We start from the raw sequence: 14,616 nt of genomic DNA, 5'->3' as shown, positions 1-14,616 counted from the left end.
GGGAGACTTTTAATGACTTTTTTGTTTCTTTCATGGTTATAAGACTGTTTAGGTAGTTTATCTAGTTCTTATTTAACATTGGTATTTGGTATCTGTCTAGAAAATCATCCTTTCATCTAGATTTTTCAGTTTTGTTGAGTATAGTCTTTTGTAGTAGAATCTGAAAATTTTTTTAAATTTCTTCAGTTTCTGATTTTATGTCACCCTTTTCATTTCTGATTTTGTTAATTTGTATACTATCTTTGTGCTCTTTAGTTAGTTTGGCTAAGGACTTTCTATCTTGTTGATTTTCTCAAAGAACCAGCTCTTAGTTTTGTTGATTTTTTTTTGTATAGTTTTCTTTTTCAAATTGGTTAATTTCAGCTCTGAGTTGATTATTTCCTGCCATCTACTCCTCTTGGGTATGTTTGTTTCTGTCTGTTCTACAGCTTTCAGGTGGGACTAAGTTGCTTGTATGGGATATCTCCAATTTCTTTATGAAGACACTCAGTGCTATGAGTTTTCCTCTTAACACTGCTTTTATGGTGTACCATAAATTTGGGTATGTATACCTTCACCTTCATTAACTTCTAAAAAGTTTTTAATTTCTTTCTTTCCTTCTTCCCTGACCAAATTATCCTTGAGTAGAAAATTATTCAGTTTCCATTATGGGCTTTCTGTCATTTTTGTTGGTAACTATCAACCTAGCTTCAAACCCTATATTCTGTATTAGTGGCCTACATGCAAGATATGCTGGTATAATAATGACATAAAAGTTGTTGGAGAAACCATTCAATATCTGATTGGATTTCAGTTCCACTCCATGAGATAGAATACATACCTGTCACTGATCAGGTGGCCACAAACCTGAGACTAGATCGGCAGTAAGGAAAATTAATCAACCATATTCTGTTGAAGAAACACTACAATGCAATGACTCCTGATAACATTCTGCTATACACATAGCTCAATTTCCTTCTCAATCACCTTCAAAGAAGCTTCCTCTTGCAGTAGATAGAAACTAACACAGAAATCCACAATCAAACCATGTGCAGAGATTGAGAGCCAGAGGAACACTGAGTCTTAAATGAAATGGGATGTCTTTATCAAACCTCTCACTTCTGGCCATCAGGGAGCTATGTGAAAGAGAAGGTTTTGTTGGGCTTTCAAAAAAAAATCTAACATGTCTTTTGCTTAAATATTATGGTTTCCTATTTTGTATTTTTATGATGTGTGTGTGTTTCTTGTGCTTTTCTCTCTCTGTTTTTAAATTTTGGTTTCTTTGGTTTTGCTTTATTTGTTCATCTTCTAAAGATATAGAATGAAGCTATGGTACTGGATGTGTGAGGAGAATCCTGAAGAGATGGGACAGCGGAAATCATAATCCACATATATTGTATGAATTTTCAACAAAAATTTAAGATGAATACAAGAACTACTGAGTAAAAGGAAAAAATAAAATTATACTACAATAAGCAACTTTGTTGTTTCAACTACTTTGTTTCTGTAAAATGATATACATATATTACTATGCAAATCTTGCTATTTATGTGTTCATTATTTATAATTTTTTACAAATAATCAAGAGACTAGAAATTGGCAGAAAAACATTTCAGCCAGAAACTTGCATGGATCTATCACTTAACAACAAATTACCAAAATAATTATAACTAACTAATAATTATAACTAATTAACATGCTAGATAATGTGCAGCTTTACACTATTATCTTAAACATTCCTTATATTAACCCACTCAAGCTAAAACAACTGATATTCATCAGGATAGACTATCCATTTGACCCCTCCCACTTTCTAAGAGAGTTCAGTTTCTGCTCTCTTCTGCGTCCTACAAGCATCCTATCTTACCTAGTTCTTCCTATTAGCATATGTAATTTTAAATAGTGGCACCAATTAATTCTTCAACAAGCAATTTAAGCAGTTAGCAGAAATATTTCCAGTCTCCTCAAATGAGATGCAGTGTGTGTGGTGATTACTAACACACCGTAGGATTTCTCCACTTCTTCCACCTTCCCACACACACGTTATCAAGAAGCAAGTTCTTTATCTGCTTGCTTAATAACATTTACTTTTCTTATTCCTAATGCTGTCACTAAAGTTGATAAACTCAATATTGATTTTACCATTAATCATTAAGGGGTGTCTCTTCCTCATAAATCTTACTTTCCCAATAGACAGATGAATCCTTCTTAGGAATGTAATCTTCTCCAACAGCACTTGGATCAGATATTTGCTGCTTATCTGAGCTCTTTTAGCCTCGGGGTAAGTTAGAAATGTGTTTATTCAATTTCCAAGGCTGGGAACATGAGAAATTTGACGTTAAGCTAACTTCTCATCCTCACATCTCTTAAACCACATGTCCAAATGCTTCGTCCTTGCAGATTTCCATTCTGCAAGAGTATCCTTTGATCTTTTCATAGTTACTACTTTTTTGCATCTATGCTTGATTCGTTTTCCATACCCTTTGTTTCCTTTCTCTCTGACCCTTCACCAAGCTCCCAGTTCAGTTCTCTCTAGAGGCCTTGTACCAATGTGTAAAACATTAGATGTTCTGCTTTTATGTTTCATTTGATACATATAATCTTCCTTTGACCATCACTCCTATGAGTGGACATTTAACTTCTTCAGCCAGCTTTGCCTTTTTTTTGGAAATATTATTGGAAGCATAATTCTTTTTATCATTGTTTTACTATTTTTAATATTCTTCATGTCTGTACCTACCACATACAATATGTAACAATTCAATTTTACCTTAGGCCACTTCTACTAAACAGGTCAGCATTTTAATGGCTGTTTCTGGTCTCCATCTTATTATTAGTGTTACTGTTTAAATAAAGTAAATGAATTTAAATAAATATTACATATATGAACAAATAATAGGTATTTTAATTAGGAATTTATATAAGTTCAGTAGAGAGTTAAAAACTGGTTTAAGGGAACAGGGGATTGTTTTATTTTTTGGGTTTTTTTTTAATTTTTCTTATTTTTCTTATTTTATTTTCTTTTTCTTTTTTCTTTTGAAAGGGAACCTAGGAAAGGAGATATTATAAATAAAGAAAACATCTAATTAAAAAAAAGACTACCTTGCTAAAAATAAATTAAGCTTCTTATTAAAACACTTTTTAAAACTCTGCTATTTAGGTTTGCTCTGATCTTCATCATTCCTAGTCCACCAAATAAAATCCAACTCTTTCTATCCCTTATGTGTTCTTCATCAGGAAAATGTTATGCAGCTTAGTCTCTGATAAATAGCCTGTTGTAAACTCAAATAAACAAAATTAAAATGTCTTAGCTTACCTTGAGGAATACTCTACTGAAGTAGTAAAAAAAAATTAAATTAAAATATATATTTTTGCATGTAGTCTAAACTGAAAGAGCAATTGTAGCCTGAATAGAATGATCTGGAGTAGTTTCTGCAAAGGCTGTACTCCATGCTTGTTAATTACTTTCTTACCTCATTCTCAACTTCATGACTCTGCTTGACCTCACTCACATCATGTCAATACAAACAAATTCTTGTCCATTTTCATTTTATATGTTCAATTTCGGAGGCTAATTTGGAAAAAAAAGTTAATGGAATATGTAAAATTTATGATAAGACAATAAGAAATCTGTCTTTTAATGAACTGCTGTTTATTCATAATTATTTACTTTTAAAGTGAATTGAACTGTACCAAATGGTAGAATTCTGGTTACAGTTCTAATATGAGAATTAGGAGGTGAAGGGTTTGCAACCCCTTAGCACGAACAACAATATGAACTAACTAGTACCCTCAGCGCTCCCAGGGACTAAAACACCAACCAAAGAGTACACATGGTGGGACTCATGGCTCTAGCAGCATATGTATAGCAGATGATGGTCAAGTCAGTCGTCAATGGGAGGAGAGGCCCTTGGCCCTGTGAAAGTTCTATGCCCCAGTGTAGGGGAATGCCAGGGCCAGTAAGCAGGAGGGGGTGGGGTGGTGATCAGGGGGAGGAGGAAGGAACAGGGGTTTGTTTTAGTTTTTGTTACAGTTTGTTTTTGTTTTTGTTTTTTTCATTTTGTTTGAGAGGAACCTAGGAAAGGAAACATTTTAAATAAAGAAAACAATTAAAAAAAAAGAATGACTTTCTAGAACTTCAGTCTCTGTGGGATGAGATGAAGGTGAAATCCTTGTTAATAACTATGAGTGTAAATATACACAGGCAGACCGTGTCTCAAATATACATACACACACACACAAACACATACACACACACACACACACACACACACACACAAACAAACAAAAATCAGTAGTAATAAAATAACAAAGGAAAAAATACAAGGAACCACCAAATTTCACTAGATGTTAAAGTAAACCACAGCAATGGGACCTGTTAGATGATTCTTACAAGCTGGCTCTGGGGGCTTGGGTGCAGATAAGCTGCTTCCTGCCAATGGACATTGGGTGGTTTACCTGGAACAGTGCTGACCAGCTCAACTACCACCCAGGCCCAGATCCAGGGCTCAGAACTGATACACCACCAAATTCATATTATCTGCCAACAATTAGCCATTCCTGTTGTTCTAAAGCTTCAGGATCCAGGATCTCCATGACAAAGGGGAAAAACAGGATAAGGAGTCCAGATGAGGATCAAATACTCTTGGTGTCACAGAAGCTGGGGATCTCGAACCACACCAATGACTCATTGCAATAAACATTTGCAAGAAAAGATTGTAGTCAGAGGGATAAACTTTTGGACATACTGTGCTATGATGAGATGAAATGTTTTTCTATACTTTGTATTTTTTTAATTTTGCTTTTTTGTATTTGATTTTTAGTGTTGTTGCTGTTGTTTGTCTGTGTTTTATTTGGGGGACAGGGAGGCCGCAAGGGTAAAGGGTAAATATTAGGAGATGGGGAAGTGAGCGGGACAGGGATGCATGATACGAATCTCAAAAAAATCAATAAAAAACTTAAAAAAAATAACACAGAGAAAGAAAACATATCACTAGTGATAGGACATGAGGTCAAGAATGGAGGAAGAGGGGTAGCTGACAATACCAAAGAGTTACAAGTAGATCTTAAGTGGATGGAGCCATTTTATGTATGAGTTCTCTAGTGATTGCATTATTTTCCATATATAATAAACCCTACACATACAAATGTGTCAATTTTGGTTTGCTGTCATTGGAAGAAACTGGGTGATGGTCATATGGTCCTCTCTTTTACTTTTGTACTTCAATGTAGATTATGGAGAAACTACATCTGTTAGTGCTTATCATTATGAGAAAAAGGACTTGAGAAACAAGCCTGACTACAAAGTCAAATTCTGACTACAGGCAAAAGCTAGTACTTGATTTTGTCCAGTGGTATCACCAACATCCTCTTAAACATCTGCTGCCTTTTACTGGGTTTGGTTGTGTGCCAACTTCTGTTGTCAAGATAATAGAACAACTGAGATCTATCTTCATATAGTGGTTGTTGTCACTCCCAAGAATATCTGTAAACATGGAAGAGGAAGGATACGCAGCAAAATGGCTTCATGGCTTTCTTACCAGAAAAAAGGGGATATTGAGTAACATTATGAGTAACAGATAGACACTACACCAAACTACAATAACCATAGTAAGAAGCCACACTGTTGACTGATAACACTTCAAGTGTGTTTCTTTACACTTGAGAAATAGTTGCTTGCCTATCTGACTACAAACACAGACAGCACAGCATTCTATATGTTAGTGATGACTATGATTCTCACTGAAGAGTTGGCTTAGTAAATAAGGAAAAAAATGGCTCAAAGATGAAAAACACAGGTAGAGAGACTAGCATGACTAAAATAGGTGGAATTTAATTTTTTAAATTTTCTGCTTTTTTATTTTGGTGACTAATTTATAAGGAAAAAAGGATCAAAAGAGTGAAAATCATAAAACTTAAGAATCCAAAACCTTTGAAACATTTACTTAAAACTAAAGTGTTTCAGAAGAAACCTAAAAATTGATAAAATAGCATTTTTAAAAAACAGCTATACCTCATAATACTGTTCATCTGAGATAATGAAGATGTACATGATATAAATTATATGATATAATGTCTTATGTAAATTATATGTAGATTTGTATAGACAGGTAGACACAAATATATTCATATATACCTGCATAGATAAAAGAAATTTTATACAGACAAATTGATATATATAGAGACATAGATAGATATGTACATATTTATAGGCATAGATAGATATATACACATACATATAGACAGACATTGATACATATACACAGACTAATATACATAAATCTAACCTGTGTGTATAGAGAAATCCCTTTCCTGTTGGAATATATGTAACTCTCTAATATAATAAAGTTAATGAAACATAGGTATAATACTCATACAAATTTTAAATTGATGATAAGTACTACACTTCATAGTGAAGATTTTAAACATGGGATATATATATATGTATATATGCATGTAAATATACATATATACATATGTATGTATATATATAAATGTATATATATATACATATATATATATATATAGAGAGAGAGAGAGAGAGAGCAATGAAGGGTACATGGGCAGGTTTGGAGGGTGGAAAGGGAAGAGGTATGTGATATAATTTTATTATATCCTCTAAAAAGATAATAATTAAAAAAAAAACAGGGACAGCCAGCAGAGAACAGAGAATCTCTGACAAAGTTTATTATTTTATTATTTCCTTCTTCTCTTCTATTTCAGCTGGTCAAAAAGGCTTTGCTAGCGTGCAGGTTCAACACCCTGCATGATGTAGTGCCCTGTGAACTTAGAACAGGCACAGCCCAGCCCCTCTGAATGTGGGTGGGCCACTGTGGATGTGCATGTGGAAGTATTTCTTGTGCTTATTTCTCTTCTTTCCCTTAGGAGTAAAGAGAATGAAGAAGGAAATACATTAAAAGTATGCCGCTCCAGACATCATTCAGGGTGATTCTTTGTGTTTACAAGAGTTTAAACCTCAGCTACCATATTTAAGACAGTGCCCAGACTCTGGCACCATGATTGAGTGTTGTTTTTATAGGCATGATACGCTAATGCTAGTGCCACAGAGCAAGATGTTTATACAATGAGCCTCGTTCATGGCTTTTCTACTATAAGGAATGCTGCACTTATTTCCTTAAGTGCCATCTTAAAATGATGGGAAAGGGAATTATAATGTACTTTAAACAAACATTTAGCTTTACATTTTCAAAGGAACAAGCATATGCATTAGTGTGCTTTAAAGGAGCATAGACAAGAAACTATTTTAAAGTAAAGATGAAAAATGTTTCATCTCTGATCAGGAAGTAAAAGGACACTTTGGTGTGTGTAGACTTAACTCAAGTGTGCTATTATGGTGTGATTAGCATAGAAAGCTCAATTTGTTCACCACAGCAGGCTACTCTTTCCATCTCCTAGGTTTCTTGAACTTTCAAAAACCATATTATAAAAGCAGTTTGTGTTCCCAAAGCCAGAGTCTGAATTTCCATCTGACACACATGCACAAATGTATGCATGAGTGTACACTCATAATTGTATACATTTGTCTCTATACTAGGGAGAGAAAGCATGATTATACACATTCTATCACCTTCTCTTGCCCTTGGAGGACATTTTAACTTTTACATATCCTGCCTCCATATTCTCCTAGGAAGCATCATGAGACATGGAATTTTTGACTTGAGCGGGCAATTGGCATAAATCCATTTCATTTTCAGGAGAGGAAGACTTTGGGTTATTTGTTTCATCTGGATATGTCTTGGCCAAAAGTTTTGTTAATTCTCTCTTTCAGAGGTGGTGGCAGAATAGTAGCTGGACCATTTGAAGTGGGCAAGTGTTTCCAGATGTAAGTCTTTCTTGGTAGACCAGACTCTCAGCTAAGAATACTGGAGTTGTTGTTGTTTTGTGTGTGTGTGTGTGTGTGTGTGTGTGTGTGTGTGTGGGTGTGTGTTCGTGAGTGTGTCTGAGAGCTCATTTGTAAGTTCTTTCTGTACTTGTCCTTAGTTAAGGAGAGCATACCTTTACAAGATATCAGTTCCTCCATATCTTAGAGTGGTTGTGTACCCAGGGAAGAAAGGACCCATCATTCTAGCCCATGAAAATTATCTACTGTAATAGGGCTGCAGAAAACTTGGCTCCTCAATGTACAGAATCCAGCAGATTCTTTTTCATTGGTGATGAGCCTTCAAAGGTTGCCAATAAACTGTCTTCTACTTGCTTCCTGAAATCCGGTCTGTGACATCAATAGTGTGAGTGATCAAATTTTGGGGCAGAAACGTGCTTCTTCACAAATTTGTAGCCATGAACTTGATAGCAAAAATTAAGGTAAGAATTAAGAAGGTGATGGAATGGGGGGGTGTATAAAACTAGGTTAATACAAAGGAGCAGCTACATGGTCCTCACTGGGGCAAAGCTGACAAACTTACTGGGGAGAAGCAAATAATAGGAATGAAGGACTATGTGCCACAGCGAGAAGCAGCCTTTTTTCTACATATTTTTTTCTTCTGAAAATTTTATATATGTATCCAATGTATCTTGATCATATCTACCCTTCACTGTCCCAAGTGCCTATAATATCATGCCATTCTCAACACCTCATGTCTTCCTTTATTAAATTAATTATTGTTTAAAATTCACTACTTCAAATTAGTGCTGATAATACCTATACATGGATATCACCTTTGAAACATGTAGGACACCGCCATGCTCTAAAAAGTCACTCCCTGCAGCAGCTGTCACCTAGCAAAATCTCCTCAGTGAGAAGTGGATAGTGCAGAGCTCTTCCCCATCCATGTTGGAACTTAACCAGATTTGCCTTGTACATACTTGGTACAGGTAAGGAAGGAGCTCCTATGAGTTCACATGAGCAACACCCACATCATGAACTGAAGAAAGCATTCCTGTTTTCTTTCCCATTCTCAAGAGCTTACAGCCTTTCTCTCCTGTTTCTATGACACCACCTGAACCTTGGAGAGATCTGAGTGGCGAGCACTCACAGTTGCTTATCCTTTGTATTTTGAACCATTACCCACTGTAGTGAGAACCTTCTCTGAGCAGAGGTTGGAGCTGCACAGATCTATGGTCTTAAACATAAATATTTAGATGTGACTTTGGCAACTTGGCTACTTCAAAAAACAACACCAGATGGTTCTTCCCTAGAGTTTATGATTCCTTTAGCCATATATCCCTAATCAAAGTTTATAATTTAGTGAATAATTTCTAAGCAGGACCTTGGGGGCTTATTTTTCATATTTGCCAACCTTTTGTAATGCTTCATGCCATAGAGTCAGGTCTTGAATTTTTTAGATTGCTTTCATAAGTCTATAATTATAATCTCCAGTGGATGCTGCACAGTATTGTAGCCTAGACCATTGAAAAGAAATGAATAATAATCCACATGTTCATACATGTGTCAAATATGCAATTTCTAGTTCAATTCATTTGCTTTTAAGTAATTTACTGTTTTTACACTTTCTTTTACATATCCTATTTTTTATATTACTCTCTTTCATAGACTTTTTATGTCTGCTATAAGTAAAGTAATTAAATTGATATTAAAGCAACATTTTTTCCAGTGGGTTTGAAAAGTATGAAGGATTCTGAGGAAAGCCAACCATTTCTTGCCTGATCTATCAACAGGGTTTTACAGGCTCTAAACATTTTCTGTTCACAGTCCTGAGTCCATAGGCAGATCTCTCTACTAGACAGGATTCTTGAAAACAATTATTCAGTGTTCTTCAGGGTCCTACATCCTCCTCTATAGCCTTTAATTCACAAATAGCCATATGCTCACACCTTATGGGATATCAACCTTTATTTCTGCCTTCAGATTGCTCCTATGTCTTATGAGCTACCAGCACCACCAACAAGGTATGTGATATTTCAAACATAATTGGCTATATATTATAGCTACCCTAAAAGCTTCAAAAGTATCCTCAAATGAAGGTCTAGTTATGATGCCTTTTTATCATTTACCAACCATGTAATACTGTGGATAAAAGCAAGCAGCTTCTTCTTCTCTGGATGAAGATACAAATTTAAATACATCTAATTGATTAAAATGTTTGTTCTAGACCCCAGCATATTGGATTGCACCTGTAATCTCACCTGTAAATCCCAGGAAAAGATGCTGTGGTTCTGAGATAGTCCTGAATTTGAAGCCAACCTGGAATCTATGGGAGATAATGAAGTCTAAGCCATCCTGAACTACTTTTTGAAAAAAAATTCAAACAGCATGTTCTAGATGTTGAGTTGATTTTTCTAAACATATTTTTGATTAATTCTTTATGTAATCAAGTAGGTCTTGTTTTTTTGTCCCTATCTCTTAGAGCTGAGGTATCTGATGTTTAGTGACATTTGTCAAGTTTTCTAAAGCAACAATGCTAATACTTGGTGATGAGTGTTTCACCTTCATATGCTCACACAGTAGAATGCCACATCTAACCTGCATGCTTCAGGATTTTTCACCATGTTGCTAGATGCTGTCACAGGAAGTATGTTATTGGAGTGACCAAATAACTATAAGAAATAGATTCCAAGTTCTACTAGCATGAGAACAGTTTAGACCTATGAGAGAAACAAATTTTATGGAATCCATTGAACATCAAGAAGAGAGTGAAAATGAATTCATCCATGAAAGTACAGTGGGAAGGTGGCTACATATCTAAAACCCTGTGATAAACTATTTAGCAGAGGTTCTTTCTAGCTTTCAACTTAATGTCAAGGGACATCAAGTAATCCCACTTCTCATTTAGGCATGAATGGGAAAAAGAAATGCTCTTAGAAATGGAACATTAGTAACTTAGCTCCCTATGCCTCTATAATGAACTGTTTCATGTGGAAAAACATCAGTTGTTCCTAATGAATGCATCTCTCCACCCACCAGCACTCAGGGAGAAAAGGAGTTGAACAAATCCAAAACTTTAAAAATAGGACTTGAGATGTGCCTGCAGGATTTAAGGTATGATATAAACAGTAGAGGAAAGAATGTTAGGTGCGGTGGGAAACATCATCATGAAAAATTGCTAGGAGGATAAATCTTGGAAGCAAAGTATCTTAAACACTTGATCTAATCTCTGTGTTTGATCTGAGACAAAGTTGAATTATGTCAGATAAAACACAGATTCCACAGAATCAAGGGAGCAAGAGGAGAGAGTTTTTTTGCCTTTGCTATTTACATTCATAGTATTTTAGTTTGTTAGTATTTCAGTTGTTTATACATTTATCCACAACAAACACTTACTGAGTATCAATCACATTTCACATTCAGTTCCAAAATGTACTCAACAGAGAGCAAGATTCAATATCATATTCATTTGTGGGTAACTCCATATTTGACATGTTTTGATATTGTTCACCTGTATATAGAGTTGTGTATGTGGTGTTTGTCTCTGTATCTCCATGAGTGTTTGTGTAAGTGCATGTGTCTGAATGTACATGTGTATGTGGGGGTGTCAGATTGTATGAATTTGATAAAAGTGCACAAACTCATAGTGCATGTCTTGTTCTTACTATTTCTGTGCATTAAAAACACAACCACTCGTACAGTTTTTCTTAACTCAATGATGAGTATCTATCACTCATGAGACCCTCACTGGGCCTCACTCATTTGACCTACACTACTAAATAAAGAACAAGCATAAGGTTATAATTTGAGAATGCAGAACTAGGAAGGTTTTTCTTTTAGGTAAATCATGGTTATTCCTTTCTCTAGAAGCCTGTCAGTTGTCCTACAAAAGCCCTATTTATTGCTAGCTACTTAGGTCTGGTCAGTGCTGGGAACATTCCATAAACATAGAAGCAACTCCCAGGAATGCATAAAGGTGTAGATCTAAAATCATCAAAAGGAAAAATATAGATAATTTAATTGCAGTTGGAATGGCAAGTGCTGAACTATACACATGACAAAGATCATCAGTGTCCAGATATATTCCCAAATGATTATAAAATAGTAATGAAAGTTATCAAGCTACATAGACAGCAAAGTATAGTTGGAATTCTATGCATTTCCTACTTGAACTCGAAATCACTTTTAAAGGTAAATGTGAGTTTTATTCATTATCAAGTGGATGAAATTCACTTTTACAAATATAAGGAAGTAATAAGACTACTATTTTGTTATTGTTGTTCCTGTTATTTTGCGGAGTTTATCTGCATGGCTCTGGCTGTCCTCAAACTTTCTCTTTAGACCAGGCTGGCCTAGAACTCAGAGATCTAACTACCTCTGCCCCTAGAGTGCTGGGATTCAAGGTGTGAGCTAACCCTAACTGACCAATGTTTGTTTTCAAGTCTTTTCATTATTTTTAAAAGGTATGATATTGATGTATAAAATCAGTTTTTATTGTTTGAGTATTGGAGGTCTATGTAGGGAGATACATTTAAATAAATAACAAAAAGAGTCAGCAAGATATTACCGACATATATATGTGTACATCAGTAACAATTAAAGGAAAAGAAAGGTAAAAAAAAATGATCACAGTGAGAGTAAGGGGAGCCACGAAAGTGTATCTGGAAGAGCACGGAGGGAGGAAATCTAGCAGAGCAAGTGATAGAATTAGATAAAGCACTTTTCAAGAGACAAATGAAGGGAAAAAATCACTTCTCCAGATTAATGATCTGCATACAAGACAAGAACACAAACTATGTTCTAAGAAGAAATTTAGTTTAAAAAATTAACATGCTATCTAAACGGAACTTTAATGAACTAGAAACTTTCAGTCAGAATCAGACAACTCAATTTCACTAATGCCTTGACATTGTCCCAAGATTATTCACAAATTAAGATGTGGAAAACGTTTTCTGGAAGGAAGAAGAGGCCTGGATTTAAAAACATTCAGATAAAATGAGAGACCCTTGAAATTTTTCTATTTTTATTATTATTCCCAACAAATTAGGCACTTGTGCTCAGCTGTAATTTATTCACAGTAAATTTTCCATAGGACTAACCTCATCATGTATACCATAGAACTCAACTCAGTGTTATATTCAAAAATAAGTTTACCTGGTAACAAAGCATTTACGAATGGAATCTCAACAGAAAAGCAGGATAAAAGTATGTGACTAAACATTCAGGCATTGCAATATTATGGAACTACTCAACTAAATTATACATATTTAATGAAATGGACAAAAAGTTCATCACATCCGTACTAACCACAAATACCAGGAGGGTACACTGACACTCTGCCTCAAAATTTATTAAAGGTGACTGGAAAAATTATTCAAGTGTTAACGTGAAGAAATATTTTATTGTTAGATATTCACTCAAGATACTCTTCTTGAATTTGTTTTATCAGAGAGGGTTTTTCTAATACATCTTCATGTTTACACTTGTTTACATGAATTGTCACTTGTTAGTTATTTGAAAAAATATATGGACTTTTGAAAGCTAACATGAAACTAAATTTTAAACAGATAAATAATATAGTAGAAGGTAGCTAACAGGTTGAAAGACTACTGAAGCCATGTTCCAAGCAAGAATTCTTTTCCTATTTTTCTATGTAAATCAGGATGAGGTTTTCTGAGCCATGTGTCTTTTTTCTAGCCCTGTGGTGAGGAGATCTGCATTCTTAGGGGCTGGGACTTTGGCAAAAGAAGACCCTTGATTCTAAACATGTGAAAATCAGGTGGTCACAATGTTGGAGGCAAGTCAAAAATTGAGCAGAGGTTAATATGCTTAAGCCTTTGTTGTACTCCCTGTCATCTCTCCCATAATTTCATCCAAGCAGGTTCTGTTTTCTTTCTGAGTAATTATCTCTGACATACATCTGGCAAGTTAATCCTTCAGAATCTTCCTGCAGTTCTGCAAGGAGTGGAGCTCACTAGATTCTTTTCAGCATCCTTGAACAGACCTTATATCTACAATGAGAGTGCTAGCTTGACTCCTTGTACGGACACATAGGATGACATTGATTTGTAGGAGCAGCTATCAAGGGTACTAAAATAAAGTTAACTGCAGAGCTGATGAAATGATAGTATCTCAGGGAAACACGTTCTTCCCTGTTGTGTGGCCTCTTCCAATAGACCACATTTGTTCTAGCCCATCACAGGAGCAGCCTTATTCCCATTACCTTTCCCAGAAATGCAGACATCAACAGATATTACAACATTACCTCCTAGCTTCCTTTATTGGTTACATTATTGATTCATAACCTTGTTTGAATCAAGAATGTTTTAACAGTCTTAGAAAACTAGTTCTGTGCCTTTTATCTTTATCATCCATCTTTATCATTCTCTACCAAAATACATCTCCAGTGGGTGAGTTGGCAGCATGGGTGAATTAGGTGAGAAAGTAAAATCCTCTCTAAAAGTACAAAAATCTCATGGAAAGAATCACAGTGGAGCAAGGGCCAGGGAAACAGAAAAAAGAGTAACCTTTTTGACTAAGCATGTACACACAAATGCAAGAATATATCCCAAAGACAACATAAATCAAAACAGTAAAGGAATGCAAGACATATGCTTATTACCACAACAGTTACAAAACTCAGGAGTGGCTTCTGATATACAGAAAATTTCTTGAGCCCCAGGAATTCAACAGCAGTTGCTCATACATGAGAATAAAATGACAGAAGGGTGAGAGACAGAAAGAGACAGAGACAGAGACAGAGAGAGAGAGAGAGAGAGAGAGAGAGAGAGAGA

The sequence above is a fragment of the Mastomys coucha genome, unplaced genomic scaffold, assembly GCF_008632895.1.
Source record: "Mastomys coucha isolate ucsf_1 unplaced genomic scaffold, UCSF_Mcou_1 pScaffold16, whole genome shotgun sequence".
Classification (NCBI taxonomy): domain Eukaryota; kingdom Metazoa; phylum Chordata; class Mammalia; order Rodentia; family Muridae; genus Mastomys; species Mastomys coucha.
Note: the sequence above shows the minus strand (reverse complement) of the source record.